Source organism: Saccopteryx leptura, chromosome 5 (genome assembly GCF_036850995.1).
Source record: "Saccopteryx leptura isolate mSacLep1 chromosome 5, mSacLep1_pri_phased_curated, whole genome shotgun sequence".
NCBI classification, from domain to species: domain Eukaryota; kingdom Metazoa; phylum Chordata; class Mammalia; order Chiroptera; family Emballonuridae; genus Saccopteryx; species Saccopteryx leptura.
This window is the reverse complement of record NC_089507.1, coordinates 194,003,321-194,028,499: the sequence shown is the minus strand read 5'-3', so window position 1 is coordinate 194,028,499 and position 25,179 is coordinate 194,003,321. Positions and strand designations below refer to the sequence as shown.

At 42.4% G+C, this 25,179-nt stretch overlaps 1 protein-coding gene and 1 long non-coding RNA gene across 2 annotated transcripts in view; one reads left to right on the top strand and one right to left on the bottom strand.

The window, feature by feature from the left end:
• Positions 1 to 17,927, bottom strand: part of RNF24 (ring finger protein 24) — a 69,517-nt gene extending 51,590 nt beyond the window's left edge. Inside the window, exon 1 of the mRNA XM_066387318.1 lies at positions 17,803 to 17,927. The gene's annotated coding sequence lies outside the window, so the exon portion shown is untranslated. The remainder of the gene's footprint in view (positions 1 to 17,802) is intronic.
• Positions 17,928 to 22,052: 4,125 nt separating this feature from the next.
• Positions 22,053 to 24,379, top strand: LOC136406037 (uncharacterized). The gene is made up of 2 exons (XR_010751613.1): positions 22,053 to 22,135; positions 24,274 to 24,379. It is a non-coding gene; the product is annotated as an uncharacterized lncRNA (long non-coding RNA).
• The last annotated feature ends 800 nt before the right edge of the window (positions 24,380 to 25,179 follow it).

Here is a 25,179-nt window from a genome sequence, read left to right as displayed (position 1 = left end):
GCAAACTTTGCTCCAATGGAGCCTTGGCTGCAGGAGGGGAAGAGAGAGACAGAGAGGAAGGAGAGAGGGAGGGGTGGAGAAGCAGATGGGCGCTTCTCCTGTGTGCCCTGGCCGGGAATCGAACCCGAGACTCCCGCATGCCAGGCCGACGCTCTACCACTGAGCCAACCGGCCAGGGCCCCATTGTTCCTTTTATGAGATGCACCCCTCTTCCCCAACAGAGCCAGTGGGTGGGTGCCATATCTGAGTTTCTATCAACCTGGCTCACACTATTCATCCTGCCCAAGTAATTCCCAGAGAACCCTGCCCCATCCAACCTGTGGGCCGACCCAAGCCATTTTCAGCAGCTTTTCCATATAAATGACCTATCTTGGCTCATGCTTGGGACTTTCCTAAAGTCTCTCAAACAAGCAATGTCTGGCTTCTGCATACCCAATACCTCCTGCTAAGTGGACCCAGGCCTGGCACTAGCGTCAGCTGGCCTTAGTTCCCAGCTTGGCCTCTTCAGGGCATCTCCAAGCCCAGCACAAGTAGCAGCCATCTACATATTGCTCTGTACCTCATGCCGGGTGGCCCTGGGCAGGGCACAGGCAGTAACTGACTTTTTACTTCCTGGGAGGTTCCAGAGCCAGTGCACTGGGTGGACAGCTTCAGACCACCAGATTACAACCCTACCTACCATCTCTATAAGCAACACACTCAAGGCACCAAAGCCCCACTGAAAAAGCCTACTCCATAGGGTCGACTGCTGCACTGCAGCTCCTCTGCTATAGTTGCAGCCAGTTCTCATAGCTCATCAGCCGGAAGGTCAATGCCCCCCCAGTGACATCAACAGCAATCAAATCTCAACTACGACAGGACAGTGTACACAGCCCACACAAGGGAGCACCTGTGGTGCCCAGTTTGGGTGACTGGAAAGGCTGTGCCACTGGACTGTACAGGACACCTACTACAAAGGCCACACTAGCAAGTCTGGGAGACATGGCAGCTCTACCTAATACATAGAAACAAACACAGGGAAACAGCAGTAGGGGATGCAGAGACAAATAACCATGTCTTAAATGAAAGAACAGGAGAAATCTCCAGAAAAAGAACTAAAAATGGAGGCAAGCAGTCTACTATATAAAGAATTCAGAACACTGGTTATAAGAATGCTCAAGGAACTTAGTGAGAACTTCAACAAACAAGTAACAAACATAAAGGACACAGAAACCATAAAAAAATCCAGTCAGATATTAAGGATACAATAACTGAAATGAAGAAAAATTTACAGAGCATCAACAGTGAAGTAGATCAAACTGAGAATCAAATCAGTGATTTAAAATATAAGGAAGCAACAGCACCCAATCAGAAGAGCAAAAAGAAAAAATAATCCAGAAAAGGAAGATAGTGTAAGGAGCCTCTAGGACAACTTCAAGCATAACAACATTCACATCATGGGAGTGCCAGAAAAAGAAGAGAGCAAGAAGTTGAAAACCAAAAAATAAAAAAAATTGAAAACTTATTTTAAAAAATAATGACAGAAAACTTCCCTAACCTGGTGAAGGAAATAGATGTACAAGTTCAGGAAGTACAGAGTCTCAAACAAGATGAACCCAAACAGGCCTACACCAAGACATGTCATAATTAAAGTCCAAAAGGTTAAAGACAAAGAGAATCTTAAAAGCAGCAAGAGAAAAGCAGTTAGTTACCTACAGGGGAGCTCCCATAAGACTGTCAGCTGATTTTTCAACAGAAACTTTGCAGGCCAGAAGGGAGTGGCAAGAAATAATCAAAGTGACAAAAAGCAAGAATCTATAACCAAGATTACACTACACAGCAAAGTTGTCATTTAGAATCAAAGGACGTATAAAGAACTTCTCAGACAAGAGAAAGCTAAACCACCAAACCAGTATTACATAAAATGTTAAAGGGTCTTTAAAAAAATTTTTTATTGATTGGTTTTACAAAGAGAGAGGAAGGGAAAGGGAGAGAGAGAGAAACATGATCTCTTCCTGTGTATGCTCTGACCAGGGATCGAACCCACAACCTTTACTTATCGAGATGATGCTCTAACTAACAAAGCAATCTGGCCAGGGCTTAAAAACAAAAACAGAAACAGAAAACAAACAAACAAAAAAAGATAAAAATATTAACAATAAAATGACAATAAATACATATCTATCAACAATTGAATCTAAAAACATAAACAAAGAAGCAGAACAGAAATAGACTCGTATATATACAGAGACCATTTTGATGGTGGCCAGATGGGAGAGAGGGTTGGGGGAATGCATGGAAAAGGTAAAGGGATTAAGAAGTACAAATTGGCCCTGGCCGGTTGGCTCAGTGGTAGAGCATCAGCCTGGCGTGCAGGAGTCCCGGGTTCAATTCCTGGCCAGGGCACACAGGAGAAGCGCCCATCTGCTTCTCCACCCCTCCCCCTCTCCTTCCTCTCTGTCTCTCTCTTCCCCTCCCGCAGCCAAGGCTCCATTGGAGCAAAGTTGGCCCAGGCGCTGAAGATGGCTCTATGGCCTCTGCCTCAGGCACTAGAATGGCTCTGGTTGCAACAGAGCGACGCCCCAGATGGGCAGAGCATCGCCCCCTGGTAGGCATGCCGGGTGGATCCTGGTCGAGCACATGCAAGAGTCTGTCTGACTGCCTCCCCGTTTCCAATTTCAGAAAAATACAAAAAAAAAAGAAAAAAAGTACAAATTGGTTGTTACAGAATAATTATAGGATGTAAATTACAGCACAGGGAATACAGTCAATAATATTCTATTATGGTATGTTGTCAGATGGGTATGAGACTTATCAGGATGATCACTTAGTAAGTTATATAATGTCTAATCAATGGGTTTTACACCCAAAACTGATATTTCAACTGTAATTGGAAAATAAAAAATAATTTAAAAAGGACAAACTTGCCTAAGGTACAATGGAGGACAAATAAGTAAGGCTTTTATTCAGTATGACTTTATTCAGTAATTTTACTTAATAAAAATGTGAAAATAGCCTGACTAGGCAGTGGTACAGTGGACAGAAAGTAATGGATGCTGAGGACTCACGTTTGAAACCCAAGTTCACCAGCTTGAGCATGGAGTCGCCAGCTTGAGCATGGGGTCACAGATATGACCCCAAGATCGCTGGCTTGAGCCCAAAGGTCGCTGGCTTGAATAAGGGGTCACTGGCTCAGCTGGAGTCCCCTAGTCAAGGCACATATGAGAAAGCAATCAACAAACAATTAAGAGGCCACAACTATGAGTTGATGCTTCTCATCTCTCTTCCTTCCTGCCTGTCTGTCCCTATCTGTCCCTCCCTCTGTCTCTCTCTACCTCACACACACACACACACACAAAAAGACCTGAAGTTAAACAAAAGGTATTATGAAAAACTCTCACAGGACTCTCTCCCATAAAATGTAATTTAAATTAAAAAATGATATTCAATAGAGAATTCTTCCTGCCTTTAAACATATTTAAGTATTAATTCTATAACCTAATCTTGATTTCTTTAGTCTACAATTTCATGAAAACACTGATAATATTTCAGACACACACACAATACACACACTTACACACACACTCATACAACCCAGTCTATGAAGAATGAATAAATTAAACATTTAGGGGCTAAGCCAAATTAAATCCAAAAATCCCATTTTTAAATCTTAATCTAGTATTCTTTCCTCTCCACTGCTTGATTCCAGTCTATAAAAGGCTTTCATATATCTTCACCTCTAACTTTCAGAGCAATTGCTATACACATCTCACTTGAACAAAAAAACACCATGATTCACATTTCGCTATACTACTCAGAATTTTATTGTAACATTCATTAAAACAAAATATAAACTCAATTCCTTTTATTCTGATTCAAACTCATTATCTTTTATCAAAAATACAACAGTATTAAATTATTTAGAAGTCTCTCATACAAAATGTATTTCAGAATAACCACAAACAGCCCTAGTTGGTGAAGTAAAGGTCATTTTTAGAGAACTCCTGCTAATAAATGTGGAAGAAATGTCAAAATAAGAAAATCACCATTTTGCCATTTTGGAGAAAATAAAGGACACTGACACAATCATCCACGGGGTCTGGTAGGATCACAAGAAGTGGAGTAGTCAGATATAGCAGGTCTCCTAAACATTCTTGCTAAAAACTTAACATTTGATTTTAATCAAGCCTCTAGAATTAACTTCCACTTGTAGGAAGCACAGGGAGCAGAGAACAAACGGATACCATGATGAAACAAACAGACAAATCCCAAATGTGAGAAGTTCCACAGGACTACTGACCCGGTATCCTGTAACTAGTTCATGACACACAAAAAAGGTGAGAAGAGAGAGGGAGGGAGGAGAAATTGCCCTAAATCAAAACAGACATGATGCCTGACCAGGCAATGGCACAATAGATAGAGCGTTGGCATGGGATGCAGAGGACCCAGGTTTGAAACCCCGAGGTTGCCCGCTTGAGCATGGGATCATCCGGCTTGAGCGTGAGCTCACCAGTTTGAGTTCAGGGTCGCTGGCTTGAGTGTGGAATCATAGACATGACCCCATGGTCACTGGATTAAGCATAGGATCACAGACATGACCCCATGGTCACTGGATTGAGCATAGGACCACAGACATGACCCCATGGTCGCTAGCTTGAGTGCAAGGTCACTGGCTTAAGCAAGGAGTCACACCCTCTCCTGGAGGCCCCAGTCAAGGCATGTACTGTATGAGAAAGCAATAATTGAACAACTAAGACGCTGCAAGGAAGAACTGATGCTTTTCATCTTTCTCCCTCCCTGTCTGTCCCTCTGTCTCATTCTCACTAAAAAAAAAAAAAAAAAAGACAAGAGACAAAATGACCAATTGTGATCTGTGGACTTGAATCTCACTATGAACAAATAATCTCTAAAAAGATATTCTTGAGACAATGGGCAAGTCTAAATAGGGTCTAGTTAGTAGATGATGCCAAAAAGTAATTGCTTATTTAGGTGTGAGAATGGCATTTTGGTTCTTTTCTTTTTTTAAATTTTTTTAAAATTTTATTTATTAATTTTAGAAAGGAGAGAGAGAGAGAGAGAGAGAGAGAGAGGAGAGAAAGACAGAGAGAGAGAAGAGGGGAGGAGCAAGAACCATCAACTCCATATGTGCCTTGACCAGGCAAGCCCAGGGTTTTGAACCGGCAACCTCAGCATTTCCAGGTCGACGCTTTATCCACTGCACCACCACAGGTCAGGCCGCATTTTGGTTCTATAATACAACATTCTTATTTTTAGAGATGTCTATAGAAGTATGCCAGGGTATACATATAGAAATGCCTAGGTTTTGCTTTAAGTTATCTCAACAAAGGAGAAAGAAAAATAAATTAATTGGACAAATATGGCAAAATCTTGATAACAGTTGTATCTAAGTGATGAGTATATGGGGGTGTGTTGTACTATATCTCTACTTTTCAGTGTATTTACAATTTTTATAATTAAAATTAAAATTTTATAATTTTATAATTAAAAACAATTAGCAGAGAAACCTGAAGTACAAGTAAATCAATTATTAATCTCAGGTAGAAAACAAATAGATCAATAAAAAAAATTAACATGGCAGTTAATTATTTAGAAATTGAGCGAGTTATATGGAAAACATCCATTTTCTCTGAATGTTTGTGTTACCCCCACCCCAAATTCATATATTGAAATGTAAATCCCGATATGATGATAGCTGGAGGTGATTAGGTCATGACAGGGGAGCCTTCGTGAATGGAATTAGTGCTCTAGTAAAGAGACCCAGACAGCTCCCTTGTCCCTTCCACATGAGGGCCCAGCAAAAAGTACTGTCTACACACCAGGAAGTGGGCCCTTACCAGACACAAAATCTGCCAGGGCCTTGATCGTGGACCTCCCTGAGAAATTTTTGTTGCTTGCAAGACACCCAGACTATGATATTTTGTTACAGCAGCCTGATCAAACTAAAACAGTCAGACAGCTATATATTGTTTTACTCCTAAAGTGTTTCCATTGAAAACCCACAGTAGAGAACAAGCAGTTTTATAGAATATATTTTAAAACAACAACAACAAGAAACAGACAGGAATGCAGCTGTCTGTTTTCTTCCCTCAGAACTGTGTCATAATTATATAATTCTGGAGTTCTAAATGGATGGTGATAGTGAATTGAAAAAGAGAAAATTCAGACACAGAAAAATCAAAGCTGCATTTTGAACTGAATGCTGTTTTTCTTTTTGTGTAATCAATTATTTGATCAGTTTTATATGAACCCAGGATCTACTTCACATCCCTCGTGAAAGAATATTTTAACTTTTAATATACAAAATTTATAACATATCCCATAGATAGTGTTGACTGAGGCTCTTCAGAACACAATTTTCAAATTATGTTCCAAGTAGTTTAAAGTAAACCAAACTGGCTGAGGTCGCAGGTTCGAAACCCTGGGCTTGCCTGGTTAAGGCACATATGGGAGTTGATGCTTCCTGCTCCTCTCGCCTTCTCTCTCTCTCCCCCCTCCTAAAGATTAATGAATGAAATCTAAAAATATAAACAAAGTAAACCAAACAGAAAATCAATAATCTTTAAGAAACATTTTCAAAGCATAAAGCAAATTTTATTTCTAATAGAACAGTGGTTCTTAACCTGAAAATCCTTCTATAGAAAAAAAACACTACATATTATTCAAAGGGTTTTATCATATCCTTAAAGGCCCATTAGAAACCCCTGTGCCCTGGCCGGTGGTTCAGTGGATAGAGCGTTGGCCTGTTGTATGGACATCCTGGGTTTGATTCCTGATCAGGGTACACAGGAGAAGCAACCATCTATTTTTTTCCCTCACCCTTTCCCCCTTCTCTCCCTCTTCCCCTCCTATAGCCAGTGGTTCAACTGGTTTCAGCATGGCCCTGGGCACTGAGGATAGCTTAGCTGGTTCGAGCACATCAGCCTTGGGGTGCTAAAAATAGCTCAGTACTTGGGCATTGGCCCCAAATGGGGTTGCCAGGTGGATCCCGGTTGGAACACATGTGGGAGTCTGCCTCACTATCTCCCTTCACCTCACCTAAAAAGAAAAAAAAGAGGAAAAAAAAGAAACCCTTGTAATACAGTGTTCTCATGGATAAGCAACTCTAAACAAAGTACAAATTAATCAACTAACACTAAAGGCCTCCCATGAATTGGCTTGGACTATCATCCTCATTCTCTATTATTTCTCTAAGTACCACACTTTAGTCAAATAAAGATGGTTCCCTATCTTTGTCACTATCTGCATACTCCATTACACCAACCATCTGATAAAAGTCTATTCTTCATGATCTGTCACAAGCAATACAGCCTCCATGATGCCTTCTTTGATTACCTAACCTTCCTCTGAATTTCAGTCATCGGTTCTTCTATACTTCTAATAGCTTTCTCCACTTTGTATTGTGGTCTATTGAATACTTGTCTAATCTGGGATTCTGTATGGTGCAGCAGTTAAAATGAAAATCATCACCAAGGAAGTTCTTACCACCTGTAGTGGGTTGAACAGTGGCCCCAGCAAAAGATACGTTTATGTCTTAATCCTAGGAACCTACGAATGTGATCTTATTTGGAAAAAGGGTCTTTGCAGATGTAATTAAGGATCTGGAAACGAAATTATTTTGGGTTATACAGGTGGATCCTAAACCCAATGACAATGTCTTTATTAGAGAGAGAAAGAGGAGAGGGCTATGTGAATATAGAGAGACTAGAGTTAGGTAGCCACAAGTCAAGAACATGTAGAGTCACCAAAAGCTGGAAGAATCAAGGAAGGATTCTCTTCTGGTCTTTGGAGGGAGTGTATGTAGCAGCCCTGCGGACACTTTGATTTCACACTTCTGGCCTCCGAACTGTGAGAGAATAAATTTCTGTTGTTTTAAGCCATCAATTTTGTGGTAATTTGTTATGGCAACCTTAGGAAACTATACAGCTCCTTTGTCCCATTCTAGATCTAACAAGTAATTGTTATTTACTGCAGTAGTTTTGCAGTGATTAATTACTTTAATAGCATCAGAATACAGATACTCCCCTACTGTCTCATTATTCTCCATCTATTTTCTGCAGAGGTTTCTGAACTTCCTTTATTAATGGTCTTCCAAAAGTGCCAGTGCAGGATAGTATATAAATAGTAAAGAGACTTATTCTTATCAAAGTTGACAACATCAGCTGTGCTATATGGTAGGTTGAAGGATGAAGGTTTGGGCCCTGGCTGGATAACTCAGCTGGTTAGAGCATTGTCCTGAAGCACAGAGGTTGCTGGCTTGACCCTATCAGGGCACATACAGGAACAGATGAATGTTTCTGTCTCTTGCTTGCTTTCTTCTTTCCTCTCTCTCTAAAATCAATAAATAAACTAAAAAAGAAAAAAAAAAAGGAACGAAGGCTTGAATTCTAAACCTGATCTCTGACCTTATGAAACTGAACAGGTTACTTCTTTGACCTTCTGTTTTATCATCCATAAACAACCCCTTGAGGGTTGCTGCTGAAAGGAGTAAATAAGCAATGCATGTACAGCTACTGGCACAGAAGGTTTTTGGTATAGGTTAGCTAAGGTGAAAAATGATTTTCTGGTTATAGTATTGCTCCTGGCTATCGATATACTGATTCATGATTTTTAAAGAAATTTTTTACTTATTGAGTTTAGTAAGAGAGGAAGGGGGGGAGAGACAGAGACAGGAATATCATCTGTTCCTGTATGTGCCCTGACAGGGGATCGAACCTACAACCTTTGTGCTTCAGCATGACACTCTAACTGACCAGGCTATCTGGCCAGGGCTGGTTTATGATTTTTTAAAGTTATCTTTCTTACTACCACAAAAATTCCTTCATGCTTGTTGTTTTCAGGGACAATAAGTTAAAGCAAAACCTTTTATTTAATTACAGCCAAGCATGAGATGTCCAACATATTTCTGAAAAGCTTTTGCAATTTCTTTTGCACTAAAGGGAAAAAATGAAAACCTACATCTTTGACTTCCCTTCCCACCCATTTCCTATAAACTACATTAGCTCATACTTTGGTGTCTCATTATCTGCCAAACTTTTTCTTTCAGTTCAAGATGAAGAGCCTATTTGGATATGATACCTAGATTCTACTTTGGGTTTACAGCACTGTATTTTTCACATTCAGAGTTGGGTAAGAACAAAGAGAAGATATAGGTAGTTCATAATTTTTCGGTTTGCTTAGATGAACTTAATAAACATAAGTATTGCAGCACCACTCAATCTCCAAACTAAAAAAATTTAAAGGTAACATAAAGCATACTGATAGACTGCTGTGAAGTTAGTAATCTTGGGAATCCAACACGCACTGTCACCAGATGAAGTGAATGCTCACTCCTGCAGTGCCACACTTGCACTTTTGTTCTCAGTTGAATTATTATAACATCAAGCTTGCTAAAGGAAGAACTGTATCTGATACAAACATCTGTTTAGTTAGGAAAACATAAATAACAGACAAAATGAGACACAGATTTCAAGACAACATACATAATTAAACTCCTTCAGAAGAAGCCTATGGTTATATAGGAGCAAGCTTTATGACAGATGAAAATTATTACTAATCCAAATGACCTAAATTTAGAAGAAAACAAAAAGAACAGGTAAGCCTCAGTTTAATAAAAGTCAATAAATGAAAACAGGAAATTTGAAAGCAGATCAACTGAAAGTTATTTAAAATATGAAAACATTCCCTATAGATACTTCAGCTATAAACAACTCTAATACAGCAGAAAAACTCAAGTTGCATTACACTTTTCCAAAGCAAGATCACTTGCAATCACTTGTGAGGTTCACTTGCAATGCTAAAAAGCATCTTTCTGCCTGACTAGGCAGTGGCACAGTGGAGAGAGTGTTGGACTCGGATGCGGAGAACCCAGGTTCAAAACCCTGAGGTTGCTGGCTTGAGCGTAAGGTCACTTGTTCTGCTGTAGCCCCTGGTCAAGGCGATTATGAGAAAGCAATCAATGAACAACTTAGGTGCCACACGAAGAATTGATGCTTCTCATCTCTCTCCCTCCCTATCTGTCTAGCCCTATCTGTCCCTCTCTCTGACTCTGTCTCGGCCAAAAAATTAAAAAAAAAAAAAAAAAAAAAAAAGGTGAAAAGTGGCTTCCTTTCCTTGCCACTCAGGCTCCAATTTCCTAAAGCATCATGGAGGCACACACCATCTTTCTGGTATCAGACTATCCTTAGGCAGACGGAGGGCCCAGGCTGGCTTTCCCAGGAATGGCCAACCAAAATAAGGCCACTGGCCAGCAACTCGTGGGCCAGCTGGCAGGGGACAAAGCGTCTGGTTCCTACCTCCAGAGCAGACAAGGCTCAGCCAGCTGGCTTTCAATGGACTGCACTAGTTGGAGTGCTCACAATTCCTTTCAAACCATCTGGCATTCTTTTTGAACCCTAAATTTACCCAACACTACACTGATGTTATAAATGCTCAGATAATTGGAGGAGTTACCACTGTCTTACCTAGATAAGAAAAGAAAGAGGCAGAGGTAACTGGTAAGTTAACTGCTTCAAGAAAAAATTTCTAAAATTAAAAACTGCTCTAAGCTTTAGCTTGTGTATATATTATCAGCCTTGAAATCTAAACTACTCCGATTATTAGCGAATTCTCAAAATAAAAATCAAGACAGATAATATGGGAATAGGCTTAAGCAGACAATTTAACATGCAGAAAAGTTGTAAGACTCTTGTAAGGCTGGCAGGACATGATTCTCCCTATGCTGAACTTCTATAGAGCTTGTCTTTACCCCTCACGTGGCCTACAGAGTGGACTTTGTATTGCTACACATATTTATCTTCCCAGCTAGCTACAAGTGAAAACAACAGTGCCTATCACTACTTAAAATCTATAGCTGATGTACTAGATGTTTTAAAAGTTCCATTTCCAGAAATAAGAAAACTTAATGTGGAATAACATGAAGAAGGAACCTCTCTACTAGGGAAGCCAAATAAAAAACAGGATTTGACATAACTGGTGGTGGCACAGTGGATAGTGTTGACCTGGAATGCTGAGGTCCCAGGTTCGAAACCCTGAGGTCACTGGCTTGAGTGTTGGGGTCGCCAGCTTGAGTGTTGAATCATGGACATGATCCCAAGGTCACTGGCTTGAGCCCATAGGTCACAGGTTTGAGCAAGAGGTCCGTGGCTCAGCTTCCTCTGGTCAAGGAAGGCACATATGAGAAGCAACCAATGAACAACAAAAGTGCCGCAGGTACGAGCTGATGCTTCTCTTCCCTTCCTGTCTCTCTCAACAACAAAATAAAACAAAACAAAACAGAAAAACAACAAAAAGAAGAACAGGACTTGGCTTGAAATATTTTAGCAAATGATCAAAATGATTAATCAAATGACCAAACTGCTGGGAATATAGGATGCTCATGTGTCAACTGTAGATCATTTTACCAGTCTATACATGGCATAATCTGGGAAACAGAAAGGGTAAGGAATCAGGAAAAAAACATAAAACTAAAAACAGCTGAGTCACATTTATAGCCAACATAGTCTAGGAGATATAAGTACTCTGGACAAAAATATTACAGTGACTAGGTTAGATCAAATATTAGAAATTAGAGAAGGCTAGGCTATACAAATAACTATAATTATTTTTCATTACATTTACCTGATGCCAAGTACTGGGTTTAATATTTTACATGTTATTTCATTTGACCCACACAACAAACATATGATGTGGGTACTACTCTTATTTCCATCTTGCAGATGAGCAAACAGAGAAGTTGGGAAACCTGCCAAGGTCACATAGCAAAATGTGAAGAGCTAGAATTCAATTTCAAGCAGTCTGACTCCAGAACCCAGGTGCAAGACTGCCAATATTAAATTATATTTATGAAAGAATGAAATGTAATGTAATGTAGGGAAAAATTCAATTATTAATATAGTCTTCATAATTTTTCAACTCCTAAGTATAGGAAAAAGTGATGAATAATTTAAAAAAATGAATAAAAATTGATTTTGTTAGAAAAATTTAAAAAGCAAAAGCTATTCGTTCTAGCAGTTTAAAAATATTAGTTGTGCCTTTTTGCCAATATAATTGAGTAGGAGCTTGTGCCAGCTGCTGCCCTAAGGGACATAGTGGTAAACAGGACAGATGGAGCCCTTGCCTTCCTGGAGCTGACCTTCCAGTGGTCAGAGACAAAAATATCAGTCAACACAGATTTTCAGAGTGCTATGTACTTCACAGGAGGGTAGGGAGGAAATGTAAACTTCTCTTTTGAGACATATAACCATGAAGGTAAACTGAAGGGGATGGATGGGAGGTCAGGAAAAAGTTGTTTGTTGTAGTTATTTCTTCTGTTTTCAAAGATGGGCAATATCAGAGCATATGTGTATAGTGACATGGATGGTGCCCTGGAGAGTTGCTAATGCAAGGGAGAGGGCACAGATGCAGGAGTCAAGTCTCTTAGGAGGTATGAGGAGGAATAGGATGGGAGGGAATTGAGTCTCTGATAGGAAGGAAGACAGAAAACATGGGTCCTAAGGAAGGTAAATTTCTAAATTTAGTGAGGGCAAGATGAGGGGAGGGGTACCTTTCTGATAACTTCTAAACCCTCAATGAATTATGAGGCCTGCTTATCAGTATGGAGAGGGGTAGGCTGCTCATAAGTTTAAAGAGTGGGAAGGAATTATTAAATAGTTATAGGCAAAAAGATTTTCTGAATCTTGTACAATAGCTTTTCCCTGGGCAGTGCTGAGAGCCCACTTCAAATTTTTAATCATGATTCTGAAGTTCTCTAGTAATATTCAGCTACTCATGTGCACTCATGAAAAAGTTAGATGAGGGATAAGGCAACTGTAAATAGAATACAATTCATGGGTAAAAAAATATTTTAAAAAATATGTATCTATGAGATAAACACAAAGTCACTGACAATGTCCAACCAAGCCATGGTCTACATAGCTCCATTTGTCCCCATCTTCTCATCACAGAAATTCTTGCAAATAATATATCTGTCCTATTTAGTAATGACTTATTTGATTGTGAAGCTTAAACAGTGTTTCTTTTTTCATCATGAATGGTTCTGTTACTTCCTACAGTGGATTTTTAAAAATGTACCTGGTAGCCTTCATATAGATTCTAAAGGTAATTGCATTTCACTGCTTGAAGAAATTTTCTATGATGCTAACATTTCTAGTGCTGATTCCATTTAAAAGTAAAATATTTATATATCCCCCCCCCCCAGGTGCACGCTCTTGATCATTCAGCTATGCTCCTGAATCATGATTTTGCTCTTAGACACACATTCTGGGGAGCATTCATGTCTGCACAAGTTCAAGGAGAGGGAACAAAGACCCCAGTCTTGATGGAGGCATTTCAACACCATCAAGAACAGCATATTGGGTGAGATGGGATGTGTGCATGCACAGATGCATGTGTAGACATATATACTGGGAAAATATTATCTGCCCCATGAGCAAAAAGAAAAAGATATTTCAAGGAACATTATGAAATGTCAGGAACATCAGGGATAAAGAGAAGATCCTAAAATCTTCCAGAGTGGGAGGAAAAAGGAAATGGGCATTCAGATGGCATTGGACTTCTCAAGGGCAAAACTGAAAGCAAATGCAACAATGCTTTCAAAAGACGGACATTAATTTTCAATTTAGAAGTCAATAACCAGTTAACCCACTATTCAAGCGTGAGGGTAAAATGACATTTCCAGTCATTCAACTTCTGAATTTAGGAAGGAATTACATAGTTTGTGCCCTTTCTCAGGAAGCTACTAAAGAATGAAGGAGTCCTGGCCAGATAGATAGCTTGGCTGGTTAGAGCAGGGGTTGGGAAACTTTTTGGCTGATAGAGCCATGAACGCCACATATTTTAAAATGTAATTCCATGAGAGCCATACAATGACCCATGTACATTATGCATTACCAACAAAAATTTGGTGTTGTCCCAACACCAGCTGTAATTGGCTCCCGCCACCTGCAATCATGACCATGAGCGGTAGGAAATGAATGGATTGTAATACATGAGAATGTTTTATATTTTTAACGTTATTTTTTTAATTAAAGATTTGTCTGTGAGCCAGATGCAGCCATCAAAAGAGCCACATCTGGCTCGTGAGCCATAGGTTCCTGACCCCTGGGTTAGAGCATCATCTCGATATGCAAATACTGTGGGTTTGATCCCAGGTCAGGGCACATACAGAGATAGATCAATGTCTCTGTCTCTCCTCTCTCTCTAAAGAGAGGAGAGGAGAGGGAAGGGGAGGGGAAGGAGAGGGGAGGGGGTGGGGGGAGGGGAGGGGAGGGGGAGGGAAAGAAAGGAAAAGAAAAAAATAGAAACGAAAAAAGAGAAAAGAATAAAATGAGGAAGGCAGCCTGATCTGTGTTGGTGCAGTGGATAAAGCATTGACCTGGAATGCTGAGGTCTCAGGTTCAAAACCCTGAGTTTGCCTGCTCAAGGCAAATATGGGAGTTGATGCTTCCTGCTCCCCACCCTTCTCTCTCTCTCCTCTCTAAAATGAATAAATTTTTTTTAGAAAAAGGAGTGAGGGAGATACAGGATCTGGGAAATAAAGAATCTAACACAGAAAGAAGACAAAGGTAATTTCTAAGATGGTAACAAAGAGAAGTCCTAGACAGCTAGAATAAAGAAATGAAACAGAGATTATCTGAAAATATTAAAAGATTAGTCTGTCATAGAATTTGAGGATGAATTAGTGACTGGCACGAAGAAAACTAAGCAAATGAAAAACAAACAAAAGAGGTGATTATTTAATTCAGGAAAAACAAAAGTTGTACAAGAAAGAAAATGTAATACTAGTACCCAACTTGGCTCATCTGTGAATAACAGGTACATTGTCACAGTCATAGAAATACTGAAAACTGACTTAACTGGGAAATGTAAAGTATAGCTATGAGTGGGAGGGTGGCAGGATGGCAGTGTGGGAAACTAAGTCCTCAACTTCCAAAATACTAGAAGTCCATAATAATATCCAAATATCTAAAGATGAAAAATCAAGAAACAGCAGTTTAAACATTAAAAATGAAATAAAGAGAAATATCAGTAAAAACTGCTGAGAGTTGGAAGTCATTAAACCATATGAAATTGCTGATTTTTGACTACTCCCAATCTAAAAAAATGACAATTTCATATAGTTTAAGCTAATATATTATAATAATGTTACTTTGTTACTGATTTTAGAATAAACTGTCATTTGAAATAGCAAACAATTATTGATAGAAAATGCTCAAAAGAAAATATTTTACTTTCTATTACCAGACATTGTTGGGGGGAGAGGTATTCCAGTTTTATGGTAACTGTTACCATACCTGCTATTCCCATCACTAACATAAAATATTAATATTTCTAATGAATATAAAAAATATATTTACTACTAAAACATTTACCAAAATTTAATCTATTTTGACGATATAGAAATTATTTTAGAATTTTTTCTTTAATCATCATAGAACAGGAAATGCTCAACTATGGGTTGGTCAAGATTTTGGTTAACAGAATGTTGAACAAGACCAGGATGTTTTTAGGTTCCTTTACTGATTCAAACAATAGCTAAGTCACGCTTGCAAAATTAAAGTTCCACAATATTGTGGTACTATGAAAGCCTATTTCAGCGATAATTCCGGTTATAGTACTTTGTTTATTTAAGACTTCCCCTTATTTTTTTTTAAAAGGGTATTCCTAAAAAAATAATAATAATCGTATAGGGGCAGTTCATAAAATTATTGGGGTTGCTTCAATATTAGTGACATTAGTTAAGTTAATAAAGTCCTTGTTTTTAAGTTAACTTATTTTGAATTAAATTCATTGATATTAAAATTTTATTTAAATTCTATATCATAAACCCAAAACTTCTCCAAATTGAAAAGTCAACTTTTACCAATTTGAACTTTTACCAAAAAAAATTTGATCAGCTAACATGAGGTAAGAATTTTACTAGGAATAATGGATCCCAATACAATCAATAGAAAATTTCCCCTTCAAATTAAAAGCAAATGTTTTTAATAGAGGGAATATACACAAACAATTTTGTGGAAGACAGCTAAGTTTAGATTTTATTTTTCACTGAAAACTACCAAGAATTAAAACACACATGATTAAAAAAGAGTCTTAAAACTGAAGCAATTCAATTATTCATATCATCCAATAAGCTTTCCTAATATTTTTACCACCACTATTTTGAACCAAAAGATTATAATTAAAATATATTTTCGAGGAGTGTGTCTTATAACCAACTTTAGCTAATTTTCCATCACTTAGAAAAATTATAAAGGTAAAACTGAATTATAAATTATAAAAAAACCTAATAATGCAATCCATTATCTTCTAAAGTTTATAAAATCGGGTTTAAAAAGAAGAAAAGGTCCAAAGAAAATAGCAAGGAATAGCTGGTGCTATTACAATGGCTTCTTTTTAATTGGTCTACCTCAATCTTGTAACTCTTGGTCTTCTTCCTAACTTTAGGAAGATGACAAAGTCAGGCAGTCAGTTTTACTGACCAAGTGAAAGTCTGTGGGAATCTGCAGAATTTCCTTCTCTCTCTGGGGATGAGGACAATGATAAAAGGTGTTCTGTTTCTCAGTAGTCCTGTGAGAGGAGCCATTGAGCTGGGCTGCACAACCAGACAACAGAACACAGGAAAATTCAGATCAAAGCAAGGGCACATGCCAGGGTAATATGCAATAAAACCCTGTGCCAAAGCATTAAGAAAAAAAAGCAAGGAGGTGGACAGAACCTGCTGGACCACCTTCTTATTAACACAGGTGCAGGAAGAAACAAAATCTGCCTGTACCAAGGAGCTGAGAAAACAGTGTCCTAGATAACTGGAATATTTCTCTAGACGTGGATATGAGTATAGGGATGTAGTATAAATGAACTAAACCCAGAAAGCAGTCCTATATGTACTGGAGTATTCCCAGGTACATACATACGAGTACCTTCCCCCCAAACCAAAGTGGTCTAGTTACACAGATGCATGAGAATATAGACAGTTTCAATGAACGAAACCGACTGGTTTTAAAGTAAGAAACAAACAAAAAATACTGTTTGAAAGAACATCGAAGACAGAACTGGGTGAAGGTCTGATGAAGTAATGTCTTTTTTCCTCAGACCCCTTTTAATGATCTCTGATTGATCTCACAGGACGGACGGTCGGACACACACACACCATTAGGTCTCTTGAAACAAAGGAGGGTCCTTAATTCTCCGGCCTTCGGAAGCACAGGCGCCCCCCACCCACAGACTGGAGGCCACCACCTGACTTTAATTAATGAGTAAGCCGAGACAGGAGATCGCACCCTGGACCACAGTCATACACAGTGACAAACGGGCACGAGGGAAACGCCACAAAGAAAGGGGAGGAGCGGAAGGGGACCAGGAAAACACTGCCATGCCGCGCCCCCCAAAGCGCGTTCCAACTGCCAACGCGGAGGCAGCGGTCCCCGCCACCCGGTCCCCGCCACCCGGTCCTCGGCTTTCTGCACATCGCCGCCGCCTCCCACGCCCGGGGCCCAACGCCCAGCACCGGCCAGTGGGGCGCGCGGGGCGTCGCGAACCTCCCCTCCGTGACCGCCCGGTGACAGCCCGCGTAGCCCTTTGTGCTGGGTCCCCCTCCGGCCCGGAGCGGACCCTCCTCCGCGTCCCTCCCGGCCTGGGGCCGCCGTCCCACTCCTCCCCGCCCCCCGCCGGAGCGCCCGGAGCGGGTGGGAGGCTGGCGCGGGCCCGCGGTCTCCTCAGCATCCCGAACCCGGACCCGCCCTGTCCCCTAAGCCCCAGCCAGGGAGCGACGAGCCTCGGCGCCCGGGTCCCCGCTCGCTCACTCACTCGGGTGCGCTGGCGGCGGCGGCGGAGGGCGTGCAGGACCGTCAGCTCCCGGCGGCGGGCTGCGGGCGGTGAGCGTCCGTCGGAACCTTGTGCGGCTGAGGTGGCGGCGGCAGAGTGCGCGCAGCGGCCGGGGCGAGGGGAGGGCCCGGCCGGGAGGGGCGGGCGCCGCGCCTCTCATTCATGCAGCAGGGCGGGGTGAGGGACCCGGATGCCCGGGCATCCCCCGCCCCCCTCGCCGAGGACGCTGTGGCTTCAGGGTCTGCAGTGCGCAGGCGCTCTGCTCCCTGGCTGGGCCTGGTCCCACCTCGCCCGCTGGAGAAGTTCCACCGGAGCAGTGTGGCGTTTAGACCCTCTCGCTAAATCTTTATTTTTTTAATTATTTATTTACTTATTCATTTTAGAGGAGAGAGACAGAGAGAGAGAGAGAGAAGTGGGAGGAGCAGGAAGCATCAACTCCCAGACTCCCATATGTGCCCTGACCGGGCAAGCCCAGGGTTTTGAACCTGCAACCTCAGTGTTCCAGGTCAATGCTTGATCTACTGCGCCACCACAGGTTAAGCTCGCTCAATCTTGAGTACGTTTGCATGTTCTATAAGCACTTTTAAAAGTGAAACCTTGGAACGCCATCTCCTTCCTAGCATCCAGTCTGCCAGACCCCAGAGGCACAGGAGTGCCCCTTAGTTTGATGCCGATACCGTGCAAACCCCCTCTTCCTCTGTCTGTTTCTCCTGCAGCAGGTCCTCTCAGCTGAGTGCTGGCACCTCACTGATGAATAAGAATCTCCCCGGATAGTGGAGAGAAGCGTGCAGGAAAGTGTGCATTCCTTCGTTTATTTGCATTGACTTAGTCCACTCCACCCCCGGCTTCCATTCTACAGAGCAGGCATGAAACTGACCTTGGTTTGGGGCTGGGGCTCAGCGCTTCTGTAATTGCAAAGCCTAGGGTCTTTCTAATGCAGCTCCAAGGATTTGGGGAGGTCTCTCTGGCAGACAGTACATTCTGCGGAGACACCCTCCTGTTCCCAGACCCTTGGCTCTGCCAGTCCTGGCCTGAAGAAATCTTTGGTGATGCTGGGAATCTGCTTCAGGCATCACAGCCATCCCCTCTGAAGCCCTGGGCTGAGTGTGTGGGCACCTGCGGCTTGGGGCTTATAGAAGTGATCTCCCCCCTTCCCCTTAGTCCCCATGTCCCCCTCTGAGCTTCTCCTTCCTTCTCCTACCTTCCCAGAAACAGCTCAGAGGCTTAATGTTGGGAAGCAAAAGTCATCATGGAAAGTGCCTACAGGCAAGTTCCTTCTGCTTTGGCAAAACATAAACCTCCAAATCAAGGGAGAAGTAAAGACAAACATCAATGAACATCTCAAGAAGTTACCCAATCATCCTAGATCCCAGAGTTAGAGATGGATGAAGACATGTGCTAGGCATAGTATGGCAAAAGAGAGAATGTGGGAGACCCATTCTTCCTCTAAGGTTGCCTGTCAACACGTATCTCTCCTGCCACTCAAGTTAAGAACCTCAAGATCCTTTTCTCTCCCTTCAACTCCTAGTTCTCATTTGGATCCAGAGGGCCTTCTCAACTCTGATTGGCTGATACCTCTCACTCTGTCTAAATCAGGCCTCCTCTCTCCAGGGCTATTGCTAAAGTTTCAATCCATGCGAGTCAATACATGATATGCACATGTTCCCATGTTTCTCTCCTTTTCTCTTTTCCTGCCCCACTTGGCACTTTGACTCTGATATTCTGGCCATTTCCAGAGCAGCACCATGGCATGAATTCACCCTTAGTGCCTGTGTTCTTGCTGTTCTCTTTATTATGAATGCAACATGTCTCTAGGAATTCTCAAAAGTCAGTTTTTTATGGTCTTCCTTCCTTGTTGACAGACTTTCTTTCAGAATCCTCACCTTCGCCCTGTACCCACTTTCCTCTCAGCACCAGGTGCACTTAGGGTTCCTACTCATTTGCATATTTTCCTTCACGACCTGAATGTGAGCCCTTAAACAGTAGGAACAATGTTTCCTTGAGACCTAGCAGGTAACTGGTGCACAGTGGTTATGCAGCGGGTGTTGGGAAAAATGTTCTTGGTGGACAAAGGAGGCTCCATAGAGGAGAGAAAGGCTGAGCTCCTTTTTCTTTCTTCTCCCTTCTTGTGGCTTCCTTCCCCTAACCAATGTTTAGAAGCCTGTTTTGTTTGTTTAGAAAGCTTGGCTAGAAATTCACTAGTCCAGACAGGCTATAGAGTAGAGGGTAGAGTGTCTTCATGTCCTTTGTCCTTGTGAAAATTAGGACACAGAAAAAAAGAGAGGGCGAGAGAATGTTAGGCTGTAAGGAATAGGGCTGTGTTCAGTTGCTATTTGGGGGGAGACCGATCTTATGAAAGTTTTGTTGAGGTATCAGCTAGCCCAACGGCCCTTTGGGTCAGCAATAAAGTTTCTCCTTGTGACTGGACAGATGGAACCTGACCTCACAGTTTCTACAACACATATGAGAGGATCCTGCCTTTCTGTCCTCAGTAGTGAATTGGTTCTTATTGGTTCTTTTACCCTAGGGTAAAAGTCAGAGTTTTTGGTCTCTTGGTATTTCCAGCTGGAGATTCACCTACCAATCCATGATCCTATCTGCCTAGTGATACGGAAGGTTCTACTCCACCCTTACCAGTCCCAACCAACGCCCTTCTCTAGGCAAAATGCATATGAAGTGTAGGAAATGGCTATAGTGAGGGAAGTCTGGGAAGTTTAGGTGGGTACCCCAAAACAGCAGGCATCCAGGACTTGAAGTAGTTGCTTTCTCAGCTAACACATTTCTTTGTTCCACATGATGGGGGGTGGGAGGAAAAGACTTCAGAGGATGCCCCTCTATCTACCCCCTGCCCTTCAGTTCTCTCCCCATCCTCTCCCTATATTCTACTTCCTTTAGAGCACTTCCATCATCTCCACCTGCTTTCTCAGAAAACTCTGTTCCTACCCACATGGTCAGAAGTCCTTTAAGTCTTCTCGACCCTCTGGAAAAGAGATGCTATCTAATTTTAAATCAAATGTCTATGACTAATTTTGCAACAGTAGCTTTCTGATGGTAACTCTAGTGGGAGAAGAGGCTGATTTTAGTCATCTTGGATGTGGTGCTCAGTACAAGTTTTTTTTTTTTTTAATGACTGCCTAACCAATAAAGGCCAAAATCAGTCTTTCAAACAGAAGCTAAAATCAAAGGTTGTCTATAGCCTAACTCCTCTGCCTGTCCTCCCAACCTGGTGGGGTCTATCCATCTGTTGAATGGTAGGCACTGTCCCAGAAAAACATCGCTTGTATTGGCCAATTATTTGACTGCTTGGTTATCTAGAACTCTGAATAATCCTTTCAAGGGTTGGCCATTTAATGCTTTGACCCTTTGGACTGGGTCAACAACCCAAGTCTCACATTTCTTTTTTTTCTTTATTTTTTAAGTGAGAGGAGGGGAGATACTGAGACAGACTCCCACATGTGCCCCAAACAGGATCCACCTGGCAATCCCTGTGTGGGGCTGATGCTCAAATCAACCAAGCTATTTTTAACACCTGAGGCTGACACTTGGACCAACTGAGCCATCCTCAGTGCCTGGAGCTGATGCTCAAACCAGGAGCTTCAGGAGGAGAAGAGGACAGGAAGTGGGGGAGAGGAGAGGAACAGATGACCACTTCTCCTATGTGCCCTGACTGGGAATTGAACCCAGGATGTCCATACACTGGGCTGACACTCTATCAACTGAGCCAACTGGCCAGGGCAAGTCTCACATTTCTATAAGAGACTGGGATGTGGTCCTGTGCTCTCTGAACCCCTTCATCAGAGATTTCCAAAGAGTTTCCTATTGGGCCTCCCTGCTGGAATCCTCTCAATGCCCTTTCCTCCTCACAGCCTATGTGGATCTCTAGCTGGGCTATGACCTTGCCTTTGAGTGATGGAATTGCTTTTCAATGCAGGATGTGTATGCATGACTGTGAAACAGTATGAGTGGGGGAGGAAGTATAAGTTCCTACGTGCACGGTAGCTTTGAGCCAAGCTATGTTTCCTGTCTGAGGCAGGAGCCAAGCATTTTGTTTGCCCAGCCACCAACAACTCATGTTGCCTTTTTGGGCACACACAGGCCCAATGACCCAAACAGAACTCAGAACTCCTAAAAATATAAGTGTGCCTAGCATCCCATGTGAGCACCTTTTAGCTGAGACCAGGAACAGACAGAGGAAGTGGAAGCACAATTTTCCAGGGGTGGTGCAGCCTGCTCTTTCTTCCTTTTGGATTGGAGGACACATGTCTTCGTGTGAATTCTTTCAAGAGCATACCCTTAGGCAAGGGCTGGGATGCAGGTAATTAACTTGGGAGCTGACCCTGGGCAATAGGAATAAAGAAATGGGAAAACAAAATATAGAGGGGAGAGAAGCCAATATGAAGGTGTGTTGAGGGGCCAGTTACTGCCATGGGCAACTGGGGGTCCGTCCTGCTGGGAATCCCCTGAGAAACTTTGTGAAGACATCCTCACACTGTCCTCCCAGGGGACAATGAAGGAGGCTGGAGTAGTTACTGACTGACTTACTGTTGCTTATAGATGACAATCGGGAACTTTCAAGGTAAATCCGTGCAGCAAGGTGAGCTGCTTAACTCAGCTCCTCCTGCTATTGGTGACACAGCTTCTACACTATCATCACCGTAATTCCTGCCCCTCCTAAGTTCTCCTACCCAACTATGTCACTACCTTTTCTCTTTTCTGGGTTCTTAGGTCTGAGCTTGCAGGAGGAAGTGAAGTGGGGTGATGTCTTTTTCAGGAAAAAAGGAACTATAATGTTTTATTTCTTTCCTCTTTTCAACCTATCCAGTCTATACAAATAGCACTCAACCACTATCATCTTCTCCTAAAGCAAGGGATTACAAGAAGGAGAGGGCAAGAAAGCAGGCTGGGTTTCTGGAATGACTTCTGGCCTCACAGAGTCATTGAAGCAGAACTAGAAGGGATGAACTCTCTCATTAGAAAGATGAGAGCTAAGCCCTGGCTGGTTGGCTCAGTGGTAGAGCATCAACCCTGCATGTGGATATCCTGGGTTTGATTCCTGGTCAGGGCACACAGGAGAAGCGACCATCTGCTTCTCCACCCCTCCCTCTTCCCTCTCTCTCTCTCAGTCTCTTTTTCTTTTCCCCTCCTGCAGCCATGGCTCGATAGGTTTGAATGCACTGACCCCAGGTGCTGATAATGGCTCTGTGGAGCCTCTGCCTCAGGCACTAAAAATAGCTCGGTTGTGAGCATGGCCCCAGATAGGCAGAGCATTGGCCTCAGATGGAGGTGGCCAGGGTGCATGCGGGAGTCTCTCTCTCTATCTCCCCTCCTCTCACTTGGAAAAAAAGAAAGATGAGATCCAGTATCTGTTCCTTCTCCCACTACTGCAGCACCTCCTCTAGGTAGGCTTCCCTGGTTTATCTTGGCTTTCTGCACTTCCAACTTTCATAATCTGGACTCAGCCCTTTATGCCCTCAGAGGCGGGTGAAGGCCATAATTGGAGAAAGAAGCTTGAACTCTGTAGGAAAGAGTGTCCTCCACTGAGAGACACAGGTTCCATTATGGATCTCAGGCTCCTTTACCTGGAGTTCTCACTGCTCTGTCACCCAAACGGGCTCACAGAAGGGGAATGCTGGGAGGAAATCCCTTCTTAATACAACCAGAGGTCCCTTTCCCTCCGTTAAGATGGTGAACTGAATCCACACATCTACTTTTGCTCCCTCCTGAAACCCACTAACACTACTATCAGGAGATATTTTTTAAAAAGACACAAACTTGCCTGACCTGTGGTGGCGCAGTTGATATAAAGCATTGTCTTGGAATGCTGAGGTTGCCGGTTTGAAACCCTGGGCTTGCCTGGTCAAGGCACATATGGAAGTTGATGCTTCCTGCTCCTCCTCTTCTCTTTCTCTCTCTTCTCTCTAAAATGAAGAAATAAAAATCTTAAAAATAATTTTAAAAAATATAAAAGACACAAACTTATGAGGGCAGAGAGAACAGAAGATATGATAATAGCAAAAAGAATTTTGGAAGCTGGAAAATGGATGAACGGTAATTGAGTTAGCAGTCTCGAAAAAGTTGAAACCCAGAGAAAATTAAGAACAGACCTACTTTCATGGTAAAATACTAAAAATTAAAAAAAAAGGGGGGGGGGATTGGCAATCTTAGATACCTCTGGAACAGAGCAAGCCAAAATCAGGAGAACTGGGTGAAAGGTGATTCGGGAGCAGCTCAAGTCCTAGCTCCTTCTCACACACCCTTTATGCTGCAGGGCCCCTCTCCCAACAGGCAGAGAGCTGCAGATTTGGTCTGGAGAGGGTAAAACAGGTGGTCTCTGGGCTGGGGACACCAGGCACAGCTGAGGACAAAGGTTTCATGTGAAGAACAGGAGCAATAAGTGAGTATTTTCTCGCTGCAGGCTGAGATCCCCAGCTTTCTTTTCTGCTTACCTTCCAGGTCACTGGCGGCCACACTCCACCCCTCTTCTCTGGAACTCTGACCAGCCCTAAAGTAGAGAACTAAGGACACTGGCATTGGAATTTCCAATAAATGACCACCCATATCTCCCTACTGCGAATTTCTGAGTTGACAAGTCTGACTCTCACACGCGGGGCTTTCAATTACTCTACTCTTAATCAAGAGCAGATAGACAGTTAATGGTGATGATGTGTTAGGTTCCCTGCAAATGGGGCAGAGGTGGTTCAGGTGCATGCGATTGACTGAGAGTGGTCTCTCAGGAATAGCACCTCACACCCTGCCATGCCTCACTTCTCTAGAAGCTGCAGTAGAAGAAGCTAAGAGCAAAGCTGTGGTCTCAGCTGGAGTCTAGCCTCAGTCTGACCCCCAAGAGAGCCCTGCAGTGTGAACTGCATCACAGAATTGATCTCACTTTGATGCAAGAGGGCTTTTCTGTGTGTGTCCCCATATTAATCAGTCATTGGCTGTGGGCTGTTAGGGAGCTGGCCATCATTCAGGGTGGTGTCAAACAGTTTTCAGCTGGGAGATTTTCTGAAATCCAAAGCATTGGCAGATGGCATCCTCACTGTTCGCCTCAGCATCACATCGGTCCATTTTTCTTTTCTTTCTTTCTTTTTTTTTTTTTTTTTGTGACAGAGACAGAGAGGAATAGATAGGGACAGACAGGAAGGGAGAGAGAGGAGAAGCATCAATTCTTTGTTGCAGCTCCTTAGTTGTTCATTGATTGATTTTTCATATGTGCCTTGACCAGGGGGCTACAGTAGACCGAGTGAGTGACCCCTTGCTCAAGGCAGTGACCTTGGGCTCGAGCTGGTGAACCTTGCTCAAATCAGATGAGCCTGCGCTCAATTGGGCGACCTCAGGGTTCGAACCTGGTCCTCTTTG